Raw genomic sequence first — 14,354 nt, 5'->3', positions numbered from 1 at the left:
TATTTGTTAGTAGTCTCTGGAGATTTTGCCCAATCCTATCAAATTTGCCACTTTAACAGGTGTTTAGTTTAATAAAAAATAATCCAAAAAATAATTTTCTTGCTGAAAAGTTTTTTTTTAATCTATTTGGTTAGTAAGAAAAGTAATTTTTCTAATATTTTTTTTTTCAGATTTTATAAAAATTTAGTGTTTTTGTTTTTTTATTTTTTATTTGAAAAACGAAAATTGTATAAAAAAATTTTTTCAAAAAAAATGTTTTCCAAAATTTTTTTTTTTTTTTTATTTTCTGAGAAACCAAACATCTCCTTAGCGGTGAAGGAAGGGCAATGCATGCATATACACCCACTGTGTAGATGTAAAATTTATACTGTATTCATCTCAAGATACACAACCTACAACAAATTTTATCAATTTTTTAATTAAAAAGTAAAAAAGTTTTGGAAGTTATACGGGGTAAATATATTTCAAATTAGCGTTTTCATCATGTAAGATTCTAAAAAAAATTTATAAAAAATATTATGATAAATTTGCAATTTTAAATTATTTTTGTTTATATATTTGTGTATAATATAAAACTCTTTGATTGGATCATGTGGTTTTCTAATACAATAATTAACTAGGATTAATAGACTTTCTCTCGCTTGGTTCATATTTCCATATCACTTGGTGCAATTCTAACTCAAGAAACTCTTAATAATTTGATTTAATATAATTTTTAAATCTAGAGATTAATGAGATTAATTAGACTAGATTCTAACAATCAGAATTAATTTAAGCCCTTGGACTGCTAGAAGCTTAATTAATTACTGATCACTACAAATTAAATTATAGCTCTTGATACAATATATTTATTCGAATCTAATATAATTTTGCGAAAACATATTTTTGAATTTTTAAATTATAATTCTTATTCAGAGTTTTAGCTTATTAATAAGTATATAGTTTGAGATAAAACTTTTATAATAACCACGTGCAACAGGTCAACGACTAGTTTTTAGATTTAGAAAAGATTACAATTCACTAGTGGGGCAATTTAAGTTACAAGAAGAAATATTGAAGAACTGTAAATGCATGCATGGCGCGTGAAGATCCAGGTGCCATAAATTTTCCTTTGACAATATTAATGAAAAAATTTAAATTATATAATTTTAAAAATTTAAGATCTCAAATATCAGTAGTAAAAGTTTTTGAGAATCAAAGTGTAATAACTTGGCCCGACTACTTTTAAACAGAAACATCAATTTTGAAATTTATTATATTGGCTAAATAATTAATATCTTCTCGGTTTACAATCTTACTTGTCTGTCTTATTTTAGTTAGTTGAAATAAAATTTTTCTAAGACTTAAGAATATAAATTTCCTAATAATTTATCTACTTTTTTTCTTCACCTTCTGTCTTTTATAAATTTATTTTGCCCTTTTTGAAATTTAGCATTGTAGCATTTACCGCGGTTACAATTTCGTCATTATTCAGTTCATAAATTATATATTGTAATCGAAAAACTTATTTAAGTACATATTATATCTTTAAAAATGGTGGAAATGTATAAAAATTTTATATTTTAATTCTCTCAAATTAGATAAACTTATGAATGAGATCCTGGATTATTTACTAATTAACTTTTCTTTTTTTCGTCATTTATAAGGATAAAATAAGTATATAGATATTTGCCAACCGTACAATGCAATTTTTGAATAGAAGTGCTGAGTTAAATGTTACAACTTTAAATTTAAGAACAAATATATAAATTTTTAAAAGATAGAACGTGTAGATATGGATATTTGTTAGAGGCTTGTGTGTTTTAGCCTTTTTCTAGTGTATGCTAGCTCTAATATCTAGCAATTGTTAATTATGATAACTTTATGTGTCAAAAATATTAAAAGCAATTAAAAAATTATTTTCTATATTTTGACTTGTAGATGAGAGTAGAATTTCATTCGAAACGATTAGGTGTTTTAGACGGTGCATAAAACTCACCAACTTATGAACTGTATATATAAATCTCTTATTAATATCTATAAACACTATTAAGTGGGTGTTTGATTTAACCTTTGAAAAGTAATTTTGGGCCCAAAAATAATTTTCGGTTCAATAGCGCGTTTGGCAACCTCATTTTTAAAATCTTATTTTAATTTTTAGAATCATATTTTTTTGATTTTCGAGACCCAAAATTAGAAGTAGTTAAGATTTATTTCTTGAAATCTGATTCTGATTTTGAACTCAAATTTTAATTTTAATTTTGATTTTTGATTCAAAATTTAAATTTAGATTCAAATTTTAATTTTGTGAGTAGGCTTCCAGATCCCTGAATCCCTCTATACTTATACTACTCTAATCCAAAAACGTCAAACACAGAATATTAACCATCAAATATAAGTTGCTGTGTTTAATTTGAGACTGTCGCGGCCCGTGTGACGCCTCATTTTTAGAGAGTTACCCATTCAAGGACTACTCTAATCCTAATGCGCTTAACTCTCTTAATCTCCTAGGTCTAGTCACCGTCCAAAATGCCATAGTCGGGTTAAGAGTTTTAGCTCTATTATATCTCATATATAGAACTACCTGAATTCTTACAATCTCCTTTCCTTCAAGTCCCGACGTACTCGTAAGGCTCAATCTCAAACTCACAAATACCGGGCGATATGAGACTCGTCTTGCTAGACTTAACCGATATTGTGGGGGAGTCACGCTCTACTCATAACAGTCATCAGCATGAAAGCCTCGCTCTATCCACTGTATAACCTGACTCAGTCGAAACGCATCTTACACTTCGGATTGGTAATTAGCTCTAATATCAATTGTAATGCCCCATTTTCTAGAGGGTAAGCCATCCTAGGACTACTCTAGTTCTAGCACACTTAACTCTCTTAATCTTTTAGGCCAAACCACCGCTCAAAATGCTATAGTCGAGTTAAAAGTTTTAGCCCTATTATTTCTCATATATAGGACTATCTAGGGTGTCAAACTCGAGTCCCACCATTTGGACTCGCTCAGGCTCGTGCAATAGATCCCCCTTGAACGGGCCGGCAAGATTTTCCTTACTCGCATGAAACGAAAACATATACTAATCTATACAATGCCATACATGATACGAGTATAAGAGCATCATAGTAATTAAAGCTTCTAACTTAAAAGCAATTACAATTTAGCTTCTGAGTTACAACTTTTATAATTTAACCTTTCAAAAATTTACATCACTTTAACGCAACCTATTATAAATTCGTTATTCATACATAATGGGTATTTCCTAGACCAACTAGTCATGGTCTATTTAACTCGCGACGTCTTGCCGCAGTTATGCGTCTCACAAGCAATGGATAGCTCTGAAATGTATCAACTACAATTGAGTGAGAATTTGAAATATATTCTCAGCAGGCCGGCGCAACCGCCGAAAGTGGCATTTTGTACACATTCGGTAAAAAAGAGGTATTTGTAGATAATGATAAATAATAACTGAAATAGCTATTTCTATAGAAGAAATGCAATAAACTAAAATACAACTACAACGCCTAAACATATATACAATATCTATAATCTTTAAAATCTATTAATCCTCATGATTCTAATTCCACGTGGCAAACTTCAACAATTTGGGCTATGGTGGTGGGGTCCATCTACATCCTTCCTATTGGTTGGTGATAGACCCATACAATAAATACTGACCCATTTCTTCATATGCTTTCCACCTTCCTTGCATTTCTTCATTGCTTGAGCATCTCTTCGTTGCCTGTGCCCTCATGCCGATACATCGCCCCGAAAGCTTGCTCCCATCTCTTCGTTCTTTGTGCCCTTACACCGGTACATCGCTCATAAACCCTTCGCTGTCCTATTTTTCCATCTTGAACCCTCCCACTTCGCCTTCTCCCATTACCCTATCTTCATCACAATTGTTCTCCACGCTGACAGCAATAACGACGAAGGCTCTTTCTGCTACATTTTCCTGATCTCTCCTGCCTTGCGAGCTTCGGCACCATTACATACTCGTCTCAGCCACTGCCTCCAAACGACCGCGCGTGCTGACTTTTTCAACGAGTGAATGCCGCGATCATAAGCTAGCAACTCTTTTTACAACCTTCAAGGTCTCTTTGGCTCCCTCTCCCCATAGTCTATCTCTACCAAGCAAAGTAATGGAAGATTCAAATTGGTACTACTTTCGATTGCACCTATCAACTATTTGATGAAATGCTAATTAAGGTATTTTCCTTTAATTTCTTACCCTAGCCCTCGCAACGCTATCGCGTTCGACTCTTTGATTTTTACTAATTTTACTCTGATCTTTTTGACATTCATCTAATTAAACTAGCGTATATTAATGTTTTTGGCTGTCATGTCCAAATTTGTGTGTGACTTCTTCATCCATATAAGGTAAGATACTTTTCGTTTTTAATTAATTTTTATTTCTAGAAAGTTGGATCCTGTGTAACTCTTTTGTAAGGTGACTTTATTGCTGAGCACATGATTTTTAAAGGTATGCTATTATACTAAATTTGGTCACTGCATGCATAGTTGTTTTGAAGTGTTTATAAAGGACCACAATTATATATATAGCTTTAATTAATTAAAATAAAACAGTATAAAATTTGAATATTTTTTAAAAATTAATTTTTACATATGTACAATATGGTTTCTTACAAGTATGTTAAAATTCATAACTAAGCAGTAAAGGAAGAACAACAATATAACCATCATAGACTCTTAAAAAAGAATCACATAGATGGTAACAATTTGCTATATGATCACAAAGTAATGGCTATATTGCACTTTTGGTTCTCAAGCTTTGAGAGGCGTCACTTTGATCCTCAAACTTCGCTATGCTGGGAAGGAGCCATTCGAGTTTAGGCCAGATGAAGGTAATATTTTTATAAAATTCAGGAGAATTGATTTTTGTATACTTTCTCTATAATATGGTTCTTATTAAAGGATTTTTTTTGTGGTGAACAAACAAATTGTTAAAGAATTAGATCAAACTATGGTCATAATAAAAAATGAGAAGTTGCCTTGGTAACAATTCCACCAGAGCATGCATTTGTATCAACCGAATCATAGCAAAAACTTGCAGACATGCCCTATTGGATATACAAATCAGATTTGGTAAACAGATTAAAAAAAAAAAAGTTAATAACATGTGTTCTATTGCTCGCAGATTCAGTTTGCTCGATTCAATCAATTAAAAATCATGGCACCTAAAAAAAAATCACTATAAATGTGTCCGTTTATTGATATGAAGAAAAACACATTGATTGGATATATATTATCATAAGATGATATAAATTTGCGAAAAAATGCATGGTGCCGGATTATTAACATTTTATTTTTATTTTAGAATGGATGAAGCGAAAGAATTCTCAGAATTGATGTCGAAGCAACATGTTGTACATTTTTTTCTTTCTTTATTCTCTGCTTGATAAAAACTTTTAATATATTTTTTATATTATTAACCAATTAAATGTGGCTATTTCTTGCTTTTTTATATTTTTTATTTGTTTATTTATTTTGTAAATTTTACTATAATTTCTATCCGCCACATCGCGCGGGTGCCTACAGTAGTCCAACAATGATTTGTTATATCATTAGCCTATACATTTATCTATCTCATTCTATTTCTTACTTTACCAACTTATTAATTTGATTTTCTTTCTAAATACACCTTATGGAGAGTCGAGAAAGATCAGATGTCTCTCGAATCGATAGATATACATACACCTAATAGAGAGTGAAAGGAGATCGACATCTCTCCAATCTATAGGCATACACCTTATGGAGAGTCGAGAGAGATCAGTATCTCTCCAATTGGTAAGCATTTAGTATCGAGGGAGATCGATATCACCAAATTTGGTCGGGAGTCGAGAGCATTGACATCTCTTTTTACAATATTAGGAGTCGAGCGGGAATCAACATCTCCCAAGTTGGACACTTCCAGAAGGTCGCACATATTTTATCATTTCACCTAGAATTCATAACTTCTAGAGTTATTAACATTGTTTATTTACCATTCTCTTATTCTCTAACTCAAGTTTAGCCTAGAGTTCAATGTCACTATGATCATACATTAGGTTTCAAACTAGGTTCAATGTTACTATTTTCACCTCGTAGATTCCATCCTCGAGGTTAGATGCCACACATACTTAGCCTTTATTCTAAGGTTCACATGAATACCCATACATGTATGCATAATATTTTTCTTTTAATATATAAGGGTTAAAATCCCAATTTTCTTCTAGATCAAATGCTCATAAACCACCATGACTTACTTGATTTCCTAACATGTAACTAAATCCACTTTATCTTATATATTATTCATAGGGTTATTTGCATACACGTCCCTGCAAATATAGTGAATTACGGAAATATCCCTGCAAAACGGAAACTCCATAAGTTGTCCCTGCAAAAGTCCTAAGTTATGCAGATATGTCCCCGCCGTCCAGATCTGTTAGAAAATTTTCGTTAACCATGGTTAAAATGCTTAACCATGGTTAATTATAGTGTGAATTGACGTATTTACCTTTCTTCCTCTTCCTCCTCTTCCTCTTCCTTCTTCTTCGTTGCCGGCGAGGAGATGCGGCGACAACGGCGACGACGGTGGCGAACCCTCTTCCTTTTCCTCTTCCCTCTTCCTCTTTTCCCTTCTTCTTCCTTCTTCCTTCTTCCTCTTCCTCTTCCTCTTCCCTCTTCTTCGTTACCTGCGAGAAAGAAGAACCTTGTCCGGGTCGGCCTCGGAAAGGCGGGCGAGTTTCGGGATGAGAAGCTCGAGGGCGTTGTTGTCGACGAGGGCGGCGACGAGGGCATGCGTGGGGTCGTCGTGGTCGCTGAGGACGTCGGCGTTGGTGAGGTCGGTGAGAAGGGAGACAACGTCGACGGTGATGTCGGCGCGGAGGAGGCCGACGACGGAGGGGACGGCGTTGAGGGCGACGAGCTCGAGGTAGAGCTTCGGTGCCCCGGCGTTCTTCCCTCTTCTTCGTCGCCGGCGAACCCGACCCCGCGCCGCCGCCGCCGCCGTCGTCGTCCGCTTCGACGGTCCGAAAAAGAAGAGAAAGAGAAGGGGAAAAGGAAAACTTTTAGAGGGATATATTTGTGAGGGTAAAATGGTCATTTTACGAATCCACTGTTAAAAAATAAACGGATCACTAATGGATGTTAACCGGAGGGACATATCTGCATAACTTAGGACTTTTGCAGGGACAACTTATGGAGTTTCCGTTTTGCAGGGATATTTTCGCAATTCACTATGTTTGCAGGGACGTGTATGCAAATAACTCTTATTCATAATAGATGCATGTAATCAAAAAATACTTTAGACAAAGTGGAGATCAAACTTATTTCAGTTATATTTCCTACATTCTTCTAAATCTCTGCTAATCGTTGATCCTTGATCTTCTTTGTGAGATACTAAACCTTAGCAAATTAGTAAGGTTATAGTATAAGTTATGCTTGATTAAGCTCGAGACATTTTGCGCAGAATAGACGTAAAAAACAGACTTTAAAACTCAAGTTTCAAAGTAGAGGACTAAAGTTGAATATCGTAATAGGTGAGGGGCTTTTGGATAATTGTCACCTTTCAACCTTATCCCACCGCCTTAATTAGGATAAGGTGGCAGGTGCTACTAATTAAGGTTGCTATCCTCTCTCTCTCTTTATGTTAGCTCGTGGGCACGGTGGAGAGCTCGAGCTCGGGAGGTTTTTGTCATCGACGTTGGGCCGCGGTGCCGTTCGAGCGTGCGTTCGTCGTCGTAGCATTGTGAGGAGGCCGGGCGAAGGTGTGATTTCGTCATTCTCGACGCCGTGCCGGAATTGGAGTCNACCCACTGAGGACTACTTGTTTTTACAGTAGTTCTCACGCCCAGTTGTTACTTATGTTTTGCAGAGCCACAGGTGCCGGCTGCTGCATCTTCTGCCGATCAGGATCGAGGCAAGGGCGTTGCGAGCTAGAGCCCTACCCGACAGTCAGAGCTAGAGGCTTTTCCCTACTGCAGGTAGTTTTGTTTCGGAGTTTATGTACATAGTTGTTTAACTCGCCAGTGCGAGTAGCTTTGTATTTTGGATTCTAGCTATGTATATGAAACTCAGATATTTAGCTTATTTTTTTGAGCAGCTCTATGCTACTGTTTGTAGCATTGTATTTCTACAGGTACTTTGACGCTTCGTATACAGGGGAAATTCCTTTGTATACGGCGGATTTGTCGGCGTGCCCGGGGAACGAGTCATCCGGGACGTGACATTCTTAGAACAAAAGAATCTCAAAATAATTCTAACAAAGTTAGAATATCAAAAATTCCTCATTTGGAAAAATTCAAAATAAAATCTTAAGAATATCAACTGACTTCTCCACTTCCCAGTACGAGGAAAACAGATTAAGAAGATTGCCTTCTCTCTCCTGTAGCTTCCTCTCAAAGTCTCTGAGCTCCTCCAAAAATTTTTCATTTGGAAAAATCCGAAATAAAATATTAAAAATATCAACTCACCTTTCTACCTCCTACTACAAGCAAAACAGTTCGAAAAGATTATCTTCACCCTTCCGGAGCTTCTTCTTGAAGTCTCTGAGCTCCCGCAAGCCTTCAAGGAGATGGATCTCTAAGCTCCAACAATGGAGATTTAGTGCCCCGTTCTAGAGATCTAGAGAAGGAAGAGAGAGGGAGTGAAAGGGGAAATGAGTGAAGAATTAGGGTTTGGCTATGAAAACCCTATTTATAGAGGTGTTAAAATAGTATATAAACCCCTCAACCTTCTATAATTTTGACTAGACAAGTTGTTGTCTGTACGTTTGGTTTCAAATGCCCGCTCGAACTTTTAGGCGCTTAAACCACACACAGTTGCACTTGGTACGCAGCCTAGGCGCCTGACTCAGTTTGCTCAATTGACAAATAGGGTGCTCGAAGGGAAAATCAGGCGTTTGATTCATTAGTTATTCGTGCGACCTGCATGCTTGGGTTGAGCATTCAAAATGCATTCAAACACCCGCGAGAGACCACCTGAAAGTTGTTCCGGATGCCCGTAGGGCAATTGATTTGCCTGAATGGCAGTCTTTCACATTCCAGCGCTCAGATTGGGAGTCTAGAAGGTTCCCGGGTGCCCTCAGATGAGGTCTGAGAAGATTTGGTCACCTATAGGGCAATGCAGGAGCCCAAAAGTGCGCTTCTCAGCACCTTTGCTTTCTAGAAGAGTATTCGCTTCTTTCGATCGGTTCACTTTTCCGAGCTGTTCAAAACTATTTCAGGCACCGAAATACCTATTCTGGGTGTCCGAAAGGTCTGGAATTTAGTTTTCTTCTCTTTTGAAACTTTGTTTTGACCCAAATTGACTTCAATTCGATCCAAACTCAATCTAAATTTCTCAAAATCCATTTAAATCATGCGTAGCATGACTTAATCCGCACTTTATTATATTGGTCAAAATTTGGTACATTACAGAGACTATATATATTTTACTCTTAATGGTTAGCATATGCAGGAATTCATGGGTATTTCAGAACACTACAACAAAAACGGTGTATAGTGAAGCTTTTAAATGTCGGTACAGGTCCGCACTTTATTATATTGGTCAAAATTTGGTACATTACAGAGACTATATATATTTTACTCTTAATGGTTAGCATATGCAGAAATTCATGGGTATTTCAGAACACTACAACAAAAACGGTGTATAGTGATACTTTTAAATGTCGGTACAGGTCAAAAAAGTGCTGGTGGCTAAATTACTGACACTTTTAAAAAGTGTTGCTATATGTGGGATCGCTAGATATATAGTGACAGTTAAACAGTGTCGGTATAACCCAAAAAGAGTGCTACTAATTTACCGACACTTATTTATGCATTTAGCAACCATCGGAACTCTACCTTGTTGGCTGCGGTGGCGGAGGAGGAGGAGAGGGAATGGCTATTAATTCGTCTAGGATTTCAATGGATTGAGTTATGGGAGAAGAAGAGATGGTAAAAAATATTTCATCGCTAAAAATTTCAGGCCTGCCGAAATATCTTTTTAATTAACGACGGATCAATCTACTAATAACGACGGAATAAATTTTTTGTCACTAAATATTGGTTACCAAATAGCAATATTAAAAATTATTATAATTTGGTTGCTTTTAGCGACCACTACGGCACCATTAGTCCTGAACAGTGTAAACACTATTGTAAAAATAGGCTCAGCATCTTAGCACGAGCGTAACAGTAAACTGAACTACTTGGGATATTCACCACAAGGATACTACGACAGTAAAAAAATATAACGGCCCCTAAGGCTAAATTAGGTAGTTTAACATATGACAGGTCCCGAACGCTAGTTTTCTCCTATGTCAAATCCAAGTCCAACATGTATAATTAATAATAACTAATAACATACTCCAAATTCAGTTTATATGTCTAAAACATGCATACCCATGGATTTGAGCTAAACAATAGTAACGTGCAACACCAACGATACATGTCGACTAATAAAGCTATAGGAGAAGGAATCCGATGATAAACCCACCTCAAACGCAAATCACAATCCGACGCAACATCGAAAACGGCGGAATCGAACCCTCGCCCGGCCTTCTCGCGATGCTACGACGACGAACACACGCTCGAACGGCACCGCGGCGCGACGTCGACGACACTCCACACCACCCGAGCTCCTCCTCTACGTTTAGCTCAAGAACTAGAGAGAGAGAGAGTAAATAAAAAAATGTACACCTCAGTTAAACTAAATTGATAAGGATGCATGAGGTTAAAGTTGCACGTGGCATCCTTATCCACTACCTAGTCTACCAACTCAAAAACAACAAAAAAATTAAAGAATAAAAAAAAAAAGGAACACATTAATTTTTGATGAGAAGATTCGGTACTTTACTTTAATAAAAAAAAAAAAAGATCCTAAACCGTTTAGAATCATTGAGGGTAAAGATATAATTTTAATATTAATCAGTAAACAGATATTTCATTCAGGTATTTGTAATTAAACTATATATCATTTAAACAAAGTTTAGTTTGATATCCTAGAATTATGCATCTAATTTGCACTAATTGAAAATTTTGCGAATTACCCAAATAGCATTAATATAGGCATTAATTTAGCATTTTATTTTAAAGGATTTTAGTGTTCTCAATTTTAGCATTAATTTAAATTAGAATTTTAGAAATATTCTATTTCTAAAATACGTTGTAATTTAAATATCACAATTAAAAATTATAAATTAAAAAATTTAAATTTAAGTTAGAGATTTGTATTACTTTTCAAAAATTTTTAATGTTGTTAAATATTATTCAATTGTCCAACATCAATTTAAATTTTAATAAACTTCTACCCACACTTCCCATAGTGTAGACATTAATTTTATACCTTATTATTAAAAAAAAAATTGAAATGTAGGTAAAAGAAAATTTATAAATTAAATGTATTTAATATGTTAAAAAAAATTTAGAATTGTTCTACTTTAGACATTAATTTTGTATCACTATTTAAAAAAATTGGTAATGTTAATAAATATTTAAATTTAACATATTTAATATGTTTAACAAAATTATGAATTCCTCTTATTTAGGCAATAATTTTGTATTGCTAATTTTAAAAAATTGAATATGGGCAAATATTTAAATTGAACATATTTATTATATTTAAAATATTTAAGAATTTTTCTAATTTATATATTAATTTTTTATCACTATTTAAAAAATTTAATGTCGATAATTGATTTGAAATAAGGTATAATCAAATTTATTCTTATAATATAATTGTATAGGCAAAATTAATTCAAATTTTAAAAGTAAAAAATTAATCTTTTAAAATAATAAGATCATGTATTGTAATTTAAAATATAAGTTGAAAACAAAAAAATTTAGAACCTAAAACGTATACAGAAACCTCCAATAAATCTAAATAATATAGTGCAATTTAAACTTACTAATAAATAAATTTAAAACTGTATAATTTAAATTTTAAGCTTATAATAAATCTCCACTATAAAATTTTACTAGAGTAAACAAAATTAAAAATTTAGATAAATTAAATAAATTTATATTGAACAAATCTAAGCTATTTGTATATTTTATTAATTTGATCAGTCTAATTAATTTGATTTACTAAATTGATTTTGATCTCACTTTTAAAATTTTTTAATTTTTAGTTGATTTTTTAAATTTTAGCTCCTTACAAATCGAATTTGTAAGGAAACAAAGAGAGAGAAAAAGGAAACAAAGAAAGAATAAAGATTTTGATAATATGGTAGAGGAAAGATTACTAAATTATTAATATATTAAAAGACAAAAATATTCTTTTTTGTGGTACCGGGTAATCAATTCTTTTTCTAAAGTGATCTACTATTGCAGGTCACAATTTAAAAAATAAAAATAAATCTAAGTCGTTGATGAGGAGTGAATGAACGATAAAAAAAAAAAGATTATAGAAGCACTACCCTATGTTTTATATATGTACAAGTTTTTCAACATTGTTAATCATATAATTAACTAGCAACATTGAGTGTGTTGCATGGTATATGAAGATACACATGGTACAAATGTGATGTCCTTTTGGATTTCCTTGTCGGTATTAAGAAGCCAAAAAGGGGTCAGTCAAAGGGCGTCAAAAAGAGGAGCCTCCGTGTACACATATTATCATCATAGTCAAATTGAAGTGTGGGGGAGGTGAGAGGATGTTTTGGAATCACTTTTTATACATCTCTCGTTGTGTGAGTTTGGGGTCCTTGTCACCTTTTCCAATGAGAAGGGCCACTGAACGAGGTGACCATGAATAGACACTAGATTCCTCCCCCAACCCCCCCTCTCTCTCTCTCTCTCTTTCCTAAAGGTATATGTACTAAGACCCCTCAACTATATGTCATTTTTTTCAAAAGCATCTATATGGAATCATTAACACTAACTACTAGCTTCTGTGTAGATTTACAACATATAAAAATTGAACCTATAATTTCTGGCTCTAATATTATTTACTGGATCGTTGGTGCTAATCAGTCTGTGGGAATCGAACTTGTGATTTCTGACTCTAATACTATTTGCTGGATCGTTGGCGCTAACTATTAAATCTAAAAACTCAAGCTGTTAGAAAATACAACTAATTCACTTAAAGCATACAGATATAGTGCTCACGGGTCTCGATTGTGATTTGGTCTATCCAGTTTCATGCCACTTCTAACATAGCTCGACCCAATCCGACATCCTGCCATTTCAAATATGATTCGGTCGAATCCGGCCTTCCACCACGAAGATAAAATACTGGTCCTTTCAGCCAACACTGTACACTCTAAAAGTATGAGTAAATTATACAACCTATCCATTTTAGAGATAGAGTTGTTTCACTAATCACATCGATATTACCAATTTTTAGGATGAATAAAATGGATGAGTTATAACCCAAAAGAGATGTACATTCGCTTAGCATTCCTCTCTATTTATGCATGAATATCTGTACTTCTTGTCGGATCGTTGGCGCTAACCATTAATCTGAAAAACTCGAGCTGTTAGAAATACGCAACCAATTCACTTAAAGCGTACAGAAACAGCGCCCACGGGTCTCGATTGTGACTCGGCCCATCTGGCCTCACGCCACTTCGAACATGACTCGGCCAAAACCCAGCCTCACGCCATTTCAAATATGACTCGGCCCACATGGCCTCCCGCCACAGGGCAGGATGCTGGCCCATTTAAGCCAACAATCCCCCCTCCAGCACCTGCACATATTTGCAGCATGCAGAAATCGAACCCGTGACCTCTGGCTCTGATACCGCTTGTCGGATCGTTGGCGCAAACCATTAATCCAAAAAGCTCGAGCTATTAGAATTACGCAACCAATTCACTTAAAGCGTACAGAAACAGCGTCCACGGGTCTCAATTGTGACTCGGCCCACCTGGCCTCACGCCACTTCGAACATGACTCGGCTCAACCCAGCCTCACGCCATTTTGAACATGACTCGGCTCACATGGCCTCCCGCCACAGGGCAGGATGCTGGCCCATTTAAGCCAACACTTTTGTTCGACGCTGAATCTGGAAGATGCAATTTCTATCAAGTCTAAATGGACAATGTTTTCCTGGCGGAGAAAGGGGCTCAATAGTTAATATCTAACTGTTACAGATGTGGTTATAATATTTTGTAATTTTCCGAACCTAATTCGAATCTGAAACCGAGTTCGGATACACCTAAATATACACAGCGACTCTTTTAATTAATTTAGTAGGCTTTGAATCAACGTATTTTATTTAGTTATTAATAATTGAAGATTTTGAATTTCACTTGATGTAATTCTAGTTTTTTTTTTTTTGACGGATTAATAATTTGGTTTTTGAGTCTGGGGTTTTAGTTTCAGTTTTTAAGTACTAGTTTTCCAACATATATTGCTATGGTTAAAACTGACATTACAACGTAAT

General features: G+C 34.7%; 1 long non-coding RNA gene across 1 annotated transcript; it reads left to right on the top strand.

Annotated features, from left to right (window-relative positions):
- Positions 3,250 to 4,046, top strand: LOC109716761. Its single transcript, XR_002218033.1, has 2 exons — positions 3,250 to 3,799; positions 3,908 to 4,046. It is a non-coding gene; the product is annotated as an uncharacterized LOC109716761 (long non-coding RNA).

The sequence above is a fragment of the Ananas comosus genome, linkage group 10, assembly GCF_001540865.1.
Source record: "Ananas comosus cultivar F153 linkage group 10, ASM154086v1, whole genome shotgun sequence".
In the NCBI taxonomy this organism is placed as follows: Eukaryota; Viridiplantae; Streptophyta; class Magnoliopsida; order Poales; family Bromeliaceae; genus Ananas; species Ananas comosus.
The sequence above is the reverse complement of the archived record's forward strand: the minus strand, read 5'-3'. Positions and strand labels throughout refer to the sequence as shown.